The sequence below is a fragment of the Crinia signifera genome, chromosome 4 (genome assembly GCF_055691185.1).
Source record: "Crinia signifera chromosome 4, ASM5569118v1, whole genome shotgun sequence".
Lineage (NCBI taxonomy): Eukaryota > Metazoa > Chordata > Amphibia > Anura > Myobatrachidae > Crinia > Crinia signifera.
Genome location: NC_139220.1, coordinates 249,036,345 through 249,053,834, shown reverse-complemented (window position 1 = coordinate 249,053,834; position 17,490 = coordinate 249,036,345).

The following is a 17,490-nucleotide window of genomic DNA, read 5'->3' as shown; positions in this document are numbered from 1 at the left end:
TCTCTTCAAAGCTTCTCTTTTGATAATTTGATAGTGACAGTTTTATCTTCTGTGTATTCTGCGAGAGCGTATTCACCACTACAAAGAGAATGTTTGTTAATAGGGATAAGCTGCAGTAGAACAATGCACATAGTGATCCATTCCTTTTGGCACATTCCTACCGGATGTGTGATTGGCCAAACTGGTCATAAAATATCTCATCATGTCTGACTCAAAGATATAATAATGTGATTGGCCCCAGGATGCTTGTCAGTACTGTGTGGTTGGTGACCATACGCTCGGGTATTATTCAGCATCAGTTGCAATATTGCTATAATCACAAAACTGCAATTGCCTGCTATTTCATGCTGGGGCCCACCTAACGCAGGGCAAACCCGCACAGCATGAGATGGTCCGCCCTGTGCTGTGATCACAATCCACAGGAATCACCATGACCGCTCCAATTAGGGTCCACCCCTGCCTGCGAGGGCATGCGCATTACCACCATCTGAACCTGAATAAGGCCCATAGTGTGATTCTGAGGTGAAACAAAGAGCAAGGAACTTTGCTTCTGAGCAAAACCATGCTGCAATGCAGGGCAGGCAGATACTTACCATTTTATGCGATTTCCAGGTATATAGATTAAGGACATTAATTTCTGCTAATGCTGCAGGATAGGCCTAGAGCACCTGTGGTTCTCCAAGTAAATCATAGTTGCCTACCCTCCTGCATTCTGCAGGAGACTCTCTGAAATAGCAGCAATCTCCCTCTCTCCCTCATTAGTCTAGCAATCTCCCTCATTTCACCTAGCCCACATTACACTGTTACATTTTTGGGGAAAAAAGGAATGAGGGACAGATACTGTACACTTACATTGAATCATTATCGTAATTTCCCAGCACTTAAGCAAGTATAATGTAGTAGCTCTTACTAACTGCTTTGGGGCTCATCTACATTGGATCTAAGTCATTTTACAAGTCATTTTATAAGATTCCTCTCAGATGTAGCAGTACACACCCATGCTGCTAGGTGACACGTTCACAATCTTTTTTCACAATCTCACCAGGGCCCTTATTCTGATCGGTGCGGATATTCCCGCTTGCGTACGGGCCGCCGATGTTTATCGTCTGCGCATGTGCAGAGGTCACTCTGCGCATGTGCAGGCGATTTCGCCGCATGGATTCTTTATACGCCGCACAGGGGGCGTAGAGGGGCGTGAGGGGCTACTTAGCCTCATTACCCTATGCATACGGCCCCCGTTTCATGGGCGTTCCCATGCAAACGCGGGGCGTATGCATGGTAATGAGGCCGTGACGCGTGGGTACGGGGCGGGCATCTGACATCGCCGGATGTCAGCTGCCCGCCCCCATACATGATTTCACACGGACAAGTGTCCGTGTGGTCTTGTGTTGCGGGACCTGGTGGAGCGTGCGGCCCTGCATTCGATGTTCGGCGACCATCGAATGCAGGGGCAGCTCCCAAGACGGAGGAGGCGTATCCCCGTCCAATTTCATGCGGATCGCCACATATCCGCGTACGGACGGCAGGTGGCGATCCGTATGGAAGGCGGGGATTCGCCTGCACGGTTGCGGCCGCATATTCTGATCGGGCCGCACCGATCAGAATAAGGGCCCATATTTGGAACTAGACACGCCCGTTGGGTGGAGCATGAAACGCCCCCTCAATGGGGCGCTGTGCAAAATTCTATTACCAACTATAATCTCCCTGAAATTAGTTTTGAAAAGTAGACAAGTATGAAGTAAATGTACCAGCATGACCTGGCACATTTTTGCTATTAGTTTGAAAACTGTGGCAGAGCTTGCTCCAATAGCTGGGGAGTCACAGGTTGGCCAGGGTAATTTTATCTTAGACATTTACATCAATTTTCATTGATATGAATATTTGTTGGGTTTCCAAGGCTACTATAAACATTTTCTAACATTTGACAAATGAATATATATAAAAAATCATCTATAAGTAAATGTGTGTTTTAGCCCAGGGAATCCAGCATACTGTAGATCAACATCAACCTTCATTGATTTCAATAACATGAAAATCTATCTTTAGTAATTAGGGGAGATGTACTAAGCCTTGGAGAGTGATACACTGAAAGATAAAGTAGCAGTCAAATCAACACCTAACTGCCACATCACATGCTACATTTGGAAAATGGCAGTTAGGCGCTGGCTGGCTGGTAGTGTCTCTCTCTCTCTCTCGCTCTCTCCCTCCCTCCCTCCACCTGATGCCAATCTCCTATAATATAACTGGGATATTTACAAATAGGACATAAATACAGCATCAGATTTGACTTTTCTAAAAAATTACTATTTCCAAGACACAAATAAGATATCAGTCACGATTTCCAATCTCTGATATTCATAATGCTAGACATAAACCAGTGAAATAGTTAGTTATATAAAATAATACATACTGTAAGAGTGCAAGGATATTTTGTCAGTGAAATGAAGATAATACATCGGTTTCCTCTAACAAGCCATCATATCATGGTCTCCCTATGTGGGGCAAATACCCAACTGGTAATTTACCTATAGTTTTGCTGACATTAATAAAGAATTATAGCATACCCTCCAACTGTACCGAATTTGCCGGTACAGTACCGTTTTTTAACAGTCTGTACCGGCAAATTCAAATGGTACCGAATGTACCGATTTTCCCCGCAGTCATCAGTTATTACCTACTGTGCTCAATCTCAAAATCCTCCTAACTCCGTCTGAGCTGCGCCAGCTGTCCCCTCTCCCCCCTCCCCCGTTCCCAAGAGTGCAGTGCGGACCGGCCCCGTGCTTCATGACGTCACGGGCCGGCACCGCGCACTCTGTGCACTCCAAGGACATTGACTCAGCCCTCAGTCTCTCTCCACATGCGCAGACTGTAACTGTGTATGCGAATCTGCGCTGCCTGAGGGCTGAGAGGGAGCGCAGTGGCTAGCCCCGGCGGCAGGCGCGTGTGACGGGGGATGTTCACTTTCACATAAGAGTCTTATGCAGCAAGTAGGTGGCTCAAGCTGCAGTTTGAATAATAAAATGTATTATCTCCTCACTTAACCAGTAGTGTGACATATGTGCACCTGCTGCAGGCTGCAGCTCATGTCACATGGTGGCTTGGTGGGCTGCTGGCATATTAAATAAGTGTATTTAATATACTTATTTATTAAATAAGTATATTAAACATACTTATTTAATATGCCAGCAGCCCACCAAGCCACCATGTGACATGAGCTGCATGATATGCAGTAGTTGGTGCACAGTACACATTCGGAAAGGGGGCGTGGTTACACCCCCTTTTCCCCATGTACACGCCCCCTTGTTTATGGCCACACCCCCTTGCTGAATGTGTACCGATTTCTTTTCTGCAAATGTTGGAGGGTGTGTTATAGCTGTGAAATAGGATAATGTCTTTAGGAAGAGGAAGTAGGGAAGCTATAGGCCAAAATGAGAATAACATGTGAAGATAACAGTAAATCATAAAGGGTAGGACTAGAGCCACAAGTAAAACCTACCTTCTCCTGGCAACTCGTATTGAGAAGTGAGCCAGCCAGTCAGCTACCAACTGTTATTTTTCAAATGCATGGCAGTTGGGAGCTGATTGGCTGGAGCACCTGTTATCATACACAACAAGTTTCACCATTGATAAATGAGACCCTTAGGCCAGTATTCAGTTTGCTGTGGTAATTTACCCCAGTTATAAGAAAAATCATCTGGGCTAATTGAATAGTGGCCTTCCTTCCTGACATCACTGCCAACCGCCACCTGCTGCAGGGGCTCAGGGGACAGTTATACAATGTGTATTCTCCACTGGACATGTATTGTTGTGTTTCTCTGATGCCGCCAGGCCAGCAGTGTTAAGTCTTCAGGAGCGTTAATGAAATAGCTCATTCACTTGTCATTGCTTTGGTTATGCTTAGTATTGAAAGCTTTTAGTTGATCTATTTATAAGAAAATTAGTTTTATTATAAAACTGCCTATCTATTGGTAATACCGCTTTCACATCGCAAATGCTGGGTCGCACACAATGATTTGGACACGTCCTGGGAGCGACCGGGCATTTGGTTCACAGCGACCTGGCTTATTCCCAGGTCGCTGGTGTCGTACGGGGGCAGGGCAGTGCAGCGGTGCATCAGTTGGGGGAGGAGGCAGCACTAAAGTAATGCTGTTGCCTCCTTCATAGAAGTGAACGGGAGCCGATTCACTTGACCCGAGTTTCCCGTTCACACTGCCCAGTAATCCAGGTCCGACCCAGGTGAAAACACTTCTTTGAACCCAGGTCGGATTGCCGAGTTGCTAGACCTGGTATTTTTCAAAAGGCCCTTTCACACCGCACAGTGACCCAGGTCGACCCGGCAAACCAACCTGAATCACCCCCTAAATGTAGACGTTTAAATATAAAATGAATAAAATAAATACTATAGGTGTCAGCAGCCATGGTAGGGGGGAGGGGGCAAACCTCCTAGACTGAAATCTCACACATAATTACACTAATTGGAATGAGTTACACGAGGCACGTGAGACATGTATGTAGGGCAGTCTGTAGTTACTGTACGCTGCCTGCTGAAATACTCTGTGGTGCTATATGGCATACTTCCTAACATTTAGGCAATGAGATGCGGGACTCTCGCATGTTGTTCTCTCAACAAGGGTGTGCGTCCTCAACAGAAAGGGGTGTGGCTTCATGTTAATTCTGTGAGTGTGAGTCACTCCGGTTTTCATCACTGTGGGGCATGCCCAGCGCTCTGTGAGCTGCTGGCATGTACCCATTCCAGTGTCGGACAGAGCATTAAGGGCCCTCCAGGGAACTCTAGCTGTGTGGTCATCTATGTGAGGGGCATGGCCATCCCACAAATTTCACATATTATGTATTTTTCTGATTTGAGTACAATACATACATGTATTGCTGCTCTCATTCATACATACATACATGGACTGCCTCTACCATTCATACAGACATGCACTGCCACTCTCATATATACATACATGCACTTCTACTCCCATTCATACACACATGCACGGACTCTCCCGTTCATACATACATGCACTGCCGCTCCCATTCATACATACAGGCACTGCTGCTTCCATTTATACATACATGCACTGCCGCTCTCATACATACATACATGCACTGCTGGTCCCATTTATACATACATGCGCATCCACTGCCATTCATACATACGTGCACTGCTGCTCCCATTCATACATAAAGGCACTGCTGCTTTCATACATACATACATACATACATACATACATACATACATGCACTGCCACTCCCATTCGTACATGCCCTGCAGTTCCCATTCATACATACATGCACTGCTGCTCCCATTCATACATACATGCACTGCTGCTCCCATTCATACATACATGCACTGCCGCTCCCATTCATACATTCTCCATACATTACTGTTGTCATTCACATGTATAAACACTGCATTAGACCTGCTATCCATCTCTAATGTTTTGGACACTTTTTATGTGATTTATCGACGCAATAACATTAAAATTTACCAAAGCGCAAGTAAATAACCCCGGGTGTGGTATATTAGCCCGACAGTCGGGATTCAGACAGTCATTAGTCAGACGTCGGAATCCCGACTGCACAGTGTGGGGAGCGCATGTGCAAGCCATTACAATAAAAGCGAGTACAATAAAGCAGAGTGAGGGTGGACAAACTATTTAAATAACTTAAATTGACTACCACAGCTGTTTACCTTTACTAGTTGAGCCTCCGATAACTGAAATGTTTGGACCAATTAGGATTTTTGGGGTTTTTGGAAGACAAAGTAGGTGGCAGCTCAGCCAGGGGATCACAGGTGGTGATAGACTGCTGTATAGTCCAGTAGGTTCAGTGGGATGGTTCCATGAGTGGCACTTGTTTATCGAGTTGGGTGGAGGAGTGCCCATTGTCTGCTGCCACTCAGAATGGCTGCCAAGCCATGCCCACATCCCCATCATCCGTCATAGGTTATAAATGTGGTTTTCTGAATACTTAGGATTTTAGAATATGGATAAGGGAAACTCAACTGTGTAGCAAATCTTTGTCATGTTGGTTGCTCTGACATTACGGCAGTTTTAGTTTTTATCCAATGCTGGTGATGAGACGTGGATTTTCTGTAAAATATGGAAATATCCAGTAAACAAATAAGAGGTTTTAGTTCCACTTTAAAAGTGACAAAATATAAATGATGCAAAGTCCTCTCAACTGTTTGTAAGTTTCTTTGTCAGCACAGAGAAAATCTCTTCATCAAGAGCAAAGACATTATAGCTTTTATAGATAATTGTATCTTCTGCCCAATCACAAATCTTGTCCAGGTATCGTTTTGGAGAAGATGTTACTGGAATGGTTCATTGTGTAAGAATATTTCACAGGATTAATGAGCTAATAGATGTCCTGGGTCCGATTCACCATCAGTCTCTTTTCTCTTCAAAGCTTCTCTTTTGATAATTTGATAGTGACAGTTTTATCTTCTGTGTATTCTGCGAGAGCGTATTCACCACTACAAAGAGAATGTTTGTTAATAGGGATAAGCTGCAGTAGAACAATGCACATAGTGATCCATTCCTTTTGGCACATTCCTACCGGATGTGTGATTGGCCAAACTGGTCATAAAATATCTCATCATGTCTGACTCAAAGATATAATAATGTGATTGGCCCCAGGATGCTTGTCAGTACTGTGTGGTTGGTGACCATACGCTCGGGTATTATTCAGCATCAGTTGCAATATTGCTATAATCACAAAACTGCAATTGCCTGCTATTTCATGCTGGGGCCCACCTAACGCAGGGCAAACCCGCACAGCATGAGATGGTCCGCCCTGTGCTGTGATCACAATCCACAGGAATCACCATGACCGCTCCAATTAGGGTCCACCCCTGCCTGCGAGGGCATGCGCATTACCACCATCTGAACCTGAATAAGGCCCATAGTGTGATTCTGAGGTGAAACAAAGAGCAAGGAACTTTGCTTCTGAGCAAAACCATGCTGCAATGCAGGGCAGGCAGATACTTACCAACTTTTAAAATTGCCTCTCTGTGAGAAGCTAATGCTGCAAAAATCCTGTCAACTTCATCATGTGACAATTTAGAATGCTAGCATAGGTGATGGGCACATTGGAGCTGATAAAGAAGTGCTTGCAGCAGGACTGAATTCGCACCCTGGCCGATGGTGGGCAACTGCACATGCACATAGTCACTAATGCATGCGCCGATAACATCGGCGCCAGCCCTGATCTCACTAAGAACCCAGCAGCCGCTGAGTGACTCCTGTGTCATGCAGCAGCTGTGAGCACCAGAGACATGAGGAGAAATCATTCAATGGTAAGTAACCATAGAATGTTTTCTCCTCTGTGCGGGTGCTAGCGAACGGGTATGTACCTATGTACATCCGTTTGCAGCCTGAATAGGTGCTTGGATAGCAGGGGGGAGGGCCTGCGTTCAGCTGGGAGGTGTTAACATGCTTGCTAGGCTCCGAACACATAGAGCCTAGCGAGCAGGTGTGAACTGGGCCCATTGTCCCACAATGCACAGATCACTTACAGATTACTTACAGATCTCTGAAATTTCCTGCCATTTTGAATCCTCCAGAAGAAGTCTGAGCATGGAGCATTGTAACATCTAATCCTGCAAGACAACTGAAAAGATTGGTTAGGACCAAAGGACAAATGCTTTTATCTAGTATGTGCTACTACACCAGCCACATACAGATGTGTCATCAAACATCCCTGCTGCAGTCATGTTAAACAGTCCTTTAGTCACACCGTGCTGTGCGCATCTTCATATGCATCTAGGAAGCACAAGCAGCCTTTGCTGATTACAATGATATTTGGCATACCTATGTTCTGTGACTGTCTGTTACTGCAGCCAGTGGCGGGCTGGGCCGGGGGGCAGGATGCCATATGCCCCCCGGGCCGCTTCATCAATTAGTACTGAGGGGCCAGCCGCCTGGTAGTCCACCGAGGATTGCTACATCCTCTGTTCAGCCCTGCAGCACCGTCCGCGGCTTTAAGAACATGGCCGCCGGCCTCCTGCACTGAGGACATATCACAGACAGTGCAGGAGGCCACTAGAGGACGGGCTGTGGGCGGGACGAGATGCCAGCAGTGCATAACGCGGCACCCTACTTCCGGCGGCCGGCCTATGCGGCCGCCGTCCAGCCGTCCACCTTCCCCCTGAACAGAGCCTCTGTGTCCGCCCGGCGGTGGTGCAGCGCCCAGACTCAGGTTAATAGCATCTGTACAGGCCGGGAGAACAGGACTGAGGAGAAGCCTGTGATGTCCTGACTCCTCACCTGTTATTATGAAGGGGGAGTAGCCTGTGGTGTCCAGTTATTACGCAGGGGGAGCAGCCTGTGGTGTCGTTATTATGCAGGGGGAGTAGCCTGTGGTGTCCTTTTATTATGAAGGGGGAGTAGCCTGTGGTGTCCAGTTATAATGCAGGCGCAGCAGCCTGTGGTGTCATGATTATGCAGGGGGAGTAGCATGTGGTGTCCTTTTATTATGAAGGAGGAGTAGCCTATGGTGTCCAGTTATAATGCAGGGGCAGCAGCCTGTGATGTCCAGTTATTATGCAGGGGTAATATCCTGTGGTGTCCTGTTATTATGAAGGGGTAGTAGCCTGTGGTGTCCTGTGAGGTAGTAGCCTGTGGTGTCCTGTAATAATGAAGGGGGAGCAGCCTGTGGTGTCGTTATTACGCAGGGGGAGCAGCCTGTGGTGTCCAGTTATTACGCAGGGGGAGCAGCCTGTGGTGTCCAGTTATTACGCAGGCGGAGCAGCCTGTGGTTTCCAGTTATTACGCAGGATGAACAGCCAGTGGTGTTCTCTTATTATGCAGGGGGAGCAGCCGTTGGTGTCCTGTTATTATGCAGGGGGAGCAGCCTGTGGTGTCCAGTTATTACGCAGGGGGAGCAGCCTGTGGTGTCCAGTTATTACGCTGGGGAGCAGCCGGTGGTTTCCAGTTATTATGCAGTGGGAACAGCCAGTGGTGTTCTCTTATTATGCAGGGGGAACAGCCAGTGGTGTTCTCTTATTATGCAGGGAGAGCAGCCTTTAGTGTCCTACTGTTATTATGCAGGGGGAGCAGCCCGTGGTGTCCAGTTATTACGCAGGGGGAGCAGCCTGTGGTGTCCAGTTATTACGCAGGGGGAGCAGCCTGTGGTGTCCAGTTATTACGCGGGGGGAGCAGCCGGTGGTTTCCAGTTATTATGCAGTGGGAACAGCCAGTGGTGTTCTCTTATTATGCAGGGGGAACAGCCAGTGGTGTTCTCTTATTATGCAGGGAGAGCAGCCTTTAGTGTCCTACTGTTATTATGCAGGGGGAGCAGCCTGTGGTGTCCTATTCTTTTTATGCCGGAGAGCAGCCTGTGGTGTCCTGGTTTCTTATAGTAGAGGAGCAGTCTGTGGGGTCCTGTTGTTGTTGTTGTTATTATACAGGGCCAGTGCTCTGGTCTTGCCCCCCAGGCTAGAAGTTGCCAGCCAGCCCCTGACTGCAGCTATATCTGCATATGCAATGCTACATCACAGTACTTTCCTGAAAAACATTGTAACGTAGCATTTTGTAAGCAGAAAAAGCCACAGTCGCACACAGAACATAGGAATGCTGCATATGATTTGAATCAGCAAAAAAAGCTTTTGCATACTGTATGCATAGGCCAACAATAGCAAAGCTGCCGGGAACTGCCGATCCACTTCCACCAGGCATCTATCGGTGCATGGCGTATTGCGGTTATTTGTTTGAGGACACCTCTTTACATGGTGATTTTCATTACTAAGTTGGCAAGTGTCAATGTAATTTGTACTTTTGCTCATCATAAAAAGTTGTACTCAGGAGACTTCTGCCTTCCTATACTTCATTTTGCACAGACTGGCTTTATTTTACCCCAGTGTGCCTTCATTGCAATTTAATATCTGCAACAGCACCCCAGTACAGCAGCACCCCTTTCCCACAATGCCCAAATTATTGTCCAGTGTGCGTCTTCACAGTTCATTGTAATTTAATATCTGCTACAGGACCCCTTTACAGCTCATGGGAGAACCTTTTATTAAATGGAGCGAACACACAGGGCAGAGCCCTTTATTTAATTGACACAGCGCCTGTAAATTGTATTTGGATTAATAATAACCCCTTTTTATTTGGAGTTATTGTATGCAGCACAGGAGAGCGTACCCCTACACCACACAGGGCAGCCCCTGTAAAAATGGTCTGGATTATGAATAAATAAATAGAAATAACCCCTTTTGATTTGGAGTTATATGAAGCACAGGAGAGCGTATCCCTAAACCACACAGGGCAGCCCCTGTAAAAATTATTTGGACTGGTGACTGAATATACAGCACAGGACAGCACCATTGGACTGGACTAGCCTGGATACAGCAGAGCAGGTCACCCCCAGACTGATACAGCAGGACTGCACCACTAGGCTGGACTGATGCACTTCCCACAGACACTACTGAGACATGTCCTCTCACTACCCTCTCCAGGACTGGAGAATCCGACATCGGGATGATGGCGTTTTGCCATGTTCCGGGATCCGAGTTTGGCTGGAACGAGAAGTTTGGTGGTGCTCAGATCTCGGATGTCCGAACGCACTCATCCCAACTGTGAACTACTGCTTGTATTACATAAATAAATGTTAGTAAAAAAAGAAAATGCATTCTGTATAGTCTGAGCAAACCATAAAAAATAGCTAAAATGGGCTGATTTTGACAAGTGACAATAATGATTAACAAAGTCAGGTGTCAATGCCAAGACTCATTTCAAATGATAAGTGGAATTTATGCTGACAAGCAGCAATGATGATTTATAAGAATCAAATGTTCTTTTAAACAGTCATTCATCTTAAGATAATGTCATCTATGAATATATCATATGACGTACCAAAACAGGCACTGTAATAAACGATACATCAAATCAATCATTTTCATGGTCCATTTAGAACATGAAAGCAAAACTATAGTTGAATACCGAGTTCTCCTTTTAAATCTCTCATAAATGTATTTAGTGTGTTTTAGATATAATGTAAAAAACATGTCCGGAAACAAACTAATACTATTCCAAATGACTATTACTTTGAATGAATAAAAAGTTGATGGATAAAAATATTCTTTGGCACTGTTTTCACTCCTTAATCACTTGGATGTTTTCTGGGCCTTCAGAAGTCAGTCGCTACTATTAACAAACAAAATCTTACTTTAACACTAAACGGTGGCTTATACAGTTGCAAATGAAAAAAAAAATCACTATAATCCAAAGCTAATGTGTTTTTTTCTGATCTGCTTTAAAATGTTTCAGAACTGACAGCACCATTACTGGCGAGACACAACTACCTATTGTCTTCAGAAATGATATATTATGTTCAGTTTAATGAGATGGGCTCCGTGCTTTTTTTATGTAATTCTGCAACAAAAGAGGTTAAAGCACCAATTTGTTTTTCAGATGTAGCTGTATCACACAAAATAACAATGGCTGAGGCATTACAAGCTCATGGGCTACTACTAATTTGTAAATTAAATTCCTTTTGAAGCTCAAATTTGTGGAAGGCAGTAAAAAGACCCTGCCCTCTCAGAATATATAGTAGTCTATTAGAAATACAGTAGTTATATAGATGACACAAACTTTGCAATATACATAAACCTCTCCTGCAGCAAGGGCTTGGATATTGGAACATCAAATGTTAAGAAAAATCCTGAATACACAAGGGCTCTTATTCTGGTTCATTTGCAAAGGCAAATACCTTCTCAAATGGACAAAACCATGTGCACTGCAGGGGGGGGGGGGGGGGGGGCAGGTGTAACATGTGCAGAGAGAATTAGATTTGGGTGGAGTTTTACATAGTGAGATCTATATTGCAGTGTCAAAATAAAGCAGTCAGTATTTACCCTGCACAGAAACAAAATAACTCACCCAAATCTAACTCTCTCTGCCCAAGTTACATATGCCCCCCTGCAGTGCACATGGTTTTGTCCATTTGAAAAGGAATTTGCCTTTGCGAGTGAACCAGAATAAGGGCCAAGACACGTATACTTATAACTTCATCTGGAAAAGGATTTCCAAAGGTGGGGTGTAAACTGAATTTTATTTATGTTTTACTAATCTCTTTCTCATGACTGCACAGCGCCTCACCTCAAGTCTTCAACCCGCAATGTTGGCGGGAATGGGCAAAAATTTCTTCTGCAAAGTGAATCTGGAGACCTATTTCCCCACACCAACCGCTCTACACGATTTCACAGTAAGGGTTGCATACACATGCGATGTCATTGGAGTGTTGATTTTCTTCTGCACCTGTGTCTAAGGGGCGCTACACATGCATTCAGTTTCCATAGCAGCAAAGCGGTAGTTATGATTTGAGTAAACAAAAATGTTCAAAAAAGTATTGGGAATTCCTGGGAGGTGATGGGAGGTGGCAATGCAAAAGCATGAAGGTGGTCCATTTTATTGGCATGACTATCACGGGCATATCTCTGACAGTGGATGTCTAGTACCTGGCAAAGCTTGGTTTAAGCTCTGCCCCATACTTAAGTCCCATTATCCAGTGACATACTATAAGCCATCAGTCACTGGCAGGGCAGGTAGGAGAGGGCTGCATAGGTAAAGCGGTTACACACCCTAGCCCAGTGGTTCCCAAACATTTTGAATCATGGCACCCTAAAGTATCAGAATAATTTTCACGGCACCCCTAGGCCAAAAGTTAGTTACCAATTTCAGGAAAAATATTAAATTAGTTGTGATTTAAATGTTTTCCTTAGGTCCACTTATGTGGTGAGAAACATGATTCACTTCTGTTTACCTACATATTCTTAATTGGAAGCCACAAGCACTGATTTTGCCTATTTCATTGGCCATAAATAACTTGAATTGGTTCTGGACCACCAACCTGAGGCACCCCTGCAAGAGCTCCAAGGCACCCCAGGGAGCCTAGGCGCACAGTTTGGGAACCACTGCCCTAGCCGCAAGTGGAATGTATTTGGACCAGAGCTGCAGCTGATAACATTAGGACCTGAGTCTATAAAGACTAGAGATGTGCTGTTCAGTTTTCCTGAATTACAAACATACACAAAAGGGGTCTGAATCAAATTTAGCCCCAGTTCAGAATCACATTGACCCATTCGTGCAGAGCTGTTCACAAGAGCACATCTCCAGAAGGAGACATCGCTTCTGGAATTTACCGCATCTGCATAGAATATATCGGTTTACAAACAATTGTATCTCTAAAGGCAGCTAAACCAGCCTGAAACACCTTTTGGGCCTACCCAGACCACAACGAGGCCATTGCTACAACCCTAACCAAACAAAGGTACGGCCCTGCATGAAGGACAAGAAGTTCCATATTTGAAGACCTCTTAAGACCAAACATTGATCCAGATAGTGGGAGGAGTGAAGAATAAACTGACGAACCTTTGAAAAAGTTGGGAACCCTCCTAGCGAAATGTGTCAGTTATTGACATCTCCGACTCTGCAAATTTCTGTGAATACAAATCAAGAAATCCTGAACCAGGACTGTACATCCTTCATCAAGGAGCATTGTGCCCTAAACAGGATAAAGAGCTGTCGGCCCCACTTCAAAGGGTTCATTACCATCACTGCAATTCAGCGCAGGACTATCTCTCCCACAAATCATGAGTGGTACAAGTAAAAACTGCCGCAAATCATTTGGTACAAGTACAGTTCCACCTCTAGAAACAGGATCTCCACAGAGAGGAACATTAGAGGTGTCTCCCCCTTTTTTACCCAATCAAAAGCTATAATTTTGCTTATTTTTTACAAAATATTTATTTCTGTGAATGTTTTTTTACAATTAATTTTATATCTATCGCTTTATTAGTACGGTAATTAAAATGTGTCACATTTGTTTACTTTTGAGCAGATCATACAGGTCTTTTACTTAATGCTTAGTATACGTACTTAGTGCTTCTTTGAACAGCCTGTAAGGCAGTTGCCAGAGGCCAGCATCCACAAAGAAAAAAGCCAGGCTTGAAGACATAGAGAGACTCTAAAACTAGGGAAAAGAACTAAAAAATCTACACAAACATATTCAGTCCTTAGATCTCATGCATCAAACCGTCCTTGTGTTGAAGGCAAGCTCCTGTGAAATGTATGCAAGCTCATGAGGTACAAAGGCTTGTGGTTGTGTCTGCAATGTTTTTAAACAAGTATGTACAGTAAGCTGCGTAACTTTCTGGATACCAACTGAGAACCCGAAAAAAATTCTCAAACTATTGCAAAACTTTGATCATGGCTGGTATCACTACAACAGACCTTCAACTAAGTTTCTTTCCTGTTATATTCCTCCCAACTTTTCCCTTGTGTGAATTGGGACCTGATGCGGGTGGAAAGTGTGCAGAGCCTCCATATTATAAATGATTTAAACATGGGATGCAGTCGTCATGACAGCAATCAGGATGTCGGAGACAAAACTACCAGCACCGGAAACCCAACTGGCGGCCATGCCGGTCTTCTGATCCCCAGAACCTGATAAGTGACAAGTATTAAATACTAGTCATTAGCTTTCTCATTGGTTTCAATGTAAATATTTGCAATGTCTGAAACCCAAATGTATATTTATATTTGTTACAGTTGCTAATGATTACAAAAGACCAATGTTACACACTTGATTCTGGATATGAATAATTCATTTCTTGTTCTGGCACCAACTTTCAGCAGGGAGATTGCTGACTATGTCAGGGAGTTTACTGCAGAATGCGGGACGGTAGACAACTATGGTACATCTTATTTCACTACTTGGAGACTGTATGTGACTTTGGGATCAATGTACTAAAGATGCCCATAGACTAGGCGATATGTGAATACAATTTGGACACTTTTTTATGCGATTGCCGTGATAAATTGGATAAAAGCATCCAAATTGCATGTATTTGACAGAAGATGCCATGCACGGTTCCATGTGCATCGCACCGGATGCCTGTGAGGCGGAGTGACTACAGCAGCAATATGCAGCAAGGCTTCGCTGGATCGCGTGCAATATATTGTATTCAAAAGGACAGCATACTATATATCCTGCTGCCCGTATAGCTGCAAATAAATTAGCAACTCACTCACCATCTTTTGATTTTTCCAGTGTGTTCAATCTGTGCGTTGCCCAGGGCTTACTCACTGGGTGTGATAGAAACAGTCTGATTGGGGCTGGAGCTGATGTCACATGATAAACATGCCTGCGTTTTCCCTGACACTCCCAGAAAACCGTTATTACCCCCACACGCCAGCTTCATGTCAGTCAACCTGCATACAGACAGCAAAAAAAAACGGTTAAGTACTTTATAGCAGGATGGTCTCTTGCATGCATCCTACAAGCCGAATGCATGCAAACTTAACTGACCGAGAGACACAGGACGGTAGGAAGGGGACAAAGAGATGCAGGGTGGTAGGGAGGGGCAGAGAGATGCAGGGTGGTAGGGAGGGGACAGAGAGAGATACAGGGCGGTAGGGAGGGGACAGAGAGATGGAGTGTGGTAGGGAGGGGACAGAGATGTAGGGCGGTAGGGAGGGGACAGAGAGATACAGGGCGGTAGGGAGGGGACAGAGAGATGCATAGCACATTCTCACCTTCTGCAGCATCATCTTTGGCACCCATGACATCACTTTAATTCCCTATTTTTGTCTTACCACTACAAGGAGAGTGATGATTATAGGGGCATGATTGGCAGTGGCTGGAGGGTAGAAGTGCTGTACTAGGTCAAGGCTCCTGTGATCTGCTCATCTCTGATACCCCTTTTCCATCTGAATCCCGTGTTGAACATAGGTTTTGAACACGGGTAAAAAAAAAATTTCCACTGCACATAGACCTGTGTTATACCTGTGACTGAGCCATTTACACTAAACCCGGGTTAGCTTTGTAAATACCTATGAATGTCACCAAAAAATTGCCTTTTTCCAGTCCAAATCAGATTGAAGTCACAAAGGGGACAGACAAAGGGGACAAAGGGGAGGCGTGGTGGTGGGTGGGGACTTCTTACAGCATTGCAGCAATGGAGTCTGATGGAGTAGCTGTGTCTGTGCTGGAGTTGCAGACATTTTGCAGTATTTTGCTGTACTATTCTGCCATGGACAGCTTGATGAAGCTTAGAACACTCTGCTACCTATTAGGTCCCAATTCTTTGCGGAGAGGGAGAGTGCTCGTCGCCATTATTTGAGGCGGAGGAGAGCGCTGTTATCAGCCAGTGTTTCAAAAACCATGTACATGAGAGCTGCATCAGCCAGAAGAATGTGGATGAGAGATCGCACACATGGGGAGGCTTTCATGCAGACAGTTTTCAGTTTCCAGGATAAGCAATGGATGGCACTTTTCAGAATGTCCCGTGCTACATTTTTCTATATTTTGGAACTACTGTCCCCTGCTCTCATGAAACAGACCACCAAGTTCCGGAAGCCTATTGAGCCCAGCAGCAGGGGCGAATTTAGGGTCAGGCCGCCCCTAGGCCCAACATTTTTGGCCGCCCCCCCATTTTAATGTAATCATTATTAAGGTATGAGTCCTAACTTGCCAGTATACTGTAACAGTAAAATTAGCCTAGAGATAAAACCTTTTTCAATAATATATATATATATATATATATATATATAGCCAGGGGGCTCCGCACTCACATCCAAAAGTCAGGACCATATACGGGGTGCACAGCAAAGGTCATCCAGTCCGGATAGCCAATTATAATCCAAAGTGCTTAATAAAAAGCGAGGGCACTCACCATAGCAGCAAAAGTCAGCCAATTTTAATAGTCACACATAGTAGTCGACGTTTTGACCCGCATGGGGCCTCTGTCAAGACACAAAGTAGATCCAAAGGTACACCAGAGAAGGCAAAGTAACACTGACACATAATGCCAAGCTCACCTATATACACCCCCAGCCAAATTACATAGCACAGCTGTGTGAGGCAGCCTCTGATAGGTCAGCATTGCTGACACGCATAATGAGTACTGAAAAAAGCATAGGAATAGCGTGAACCACGTATATAAATCACATTATAAAATGGAAGGCACAATAAAGCATGCAGATAGGGCTCAATAGAATAATAAACACTTACTGTACAAGCAAACACACGCTGTCTAGCGTGGTGTATTCAAACCCGGAAGTCCGGGTGGTGACACGCACCCGATACCGGAAGTGCGTGTTGCGTCTCACAATATTATGTGAATGGAACGCAGACAATACCGTGGCTCAACAGGGGCCGAAGATTGCAGGGGCTGTACCCCGAGTACGGGATGACAGCACACACGTGATCACGGAAGTGCGCATTGCGTTCCAGTGCCTAAGCACAATGGAACGCAAGCACAAAAAAAGATATGTAGACAAAATTTGTAAAACAAGCTGTGCAGAGCTAAGTGGCAGGGGGCTGTATAGCATGAGGCATATTAAGATAAAAAACATATAAAGCACAGACAAACATTGAACATGTATATAGACAACGATGGTGGCACAGTATATCAGAAATCCTGTGTCACACAGATTAACCAGTGGCTATAGAGTGAAAAAAAAAAAAAAAAAAACCCGC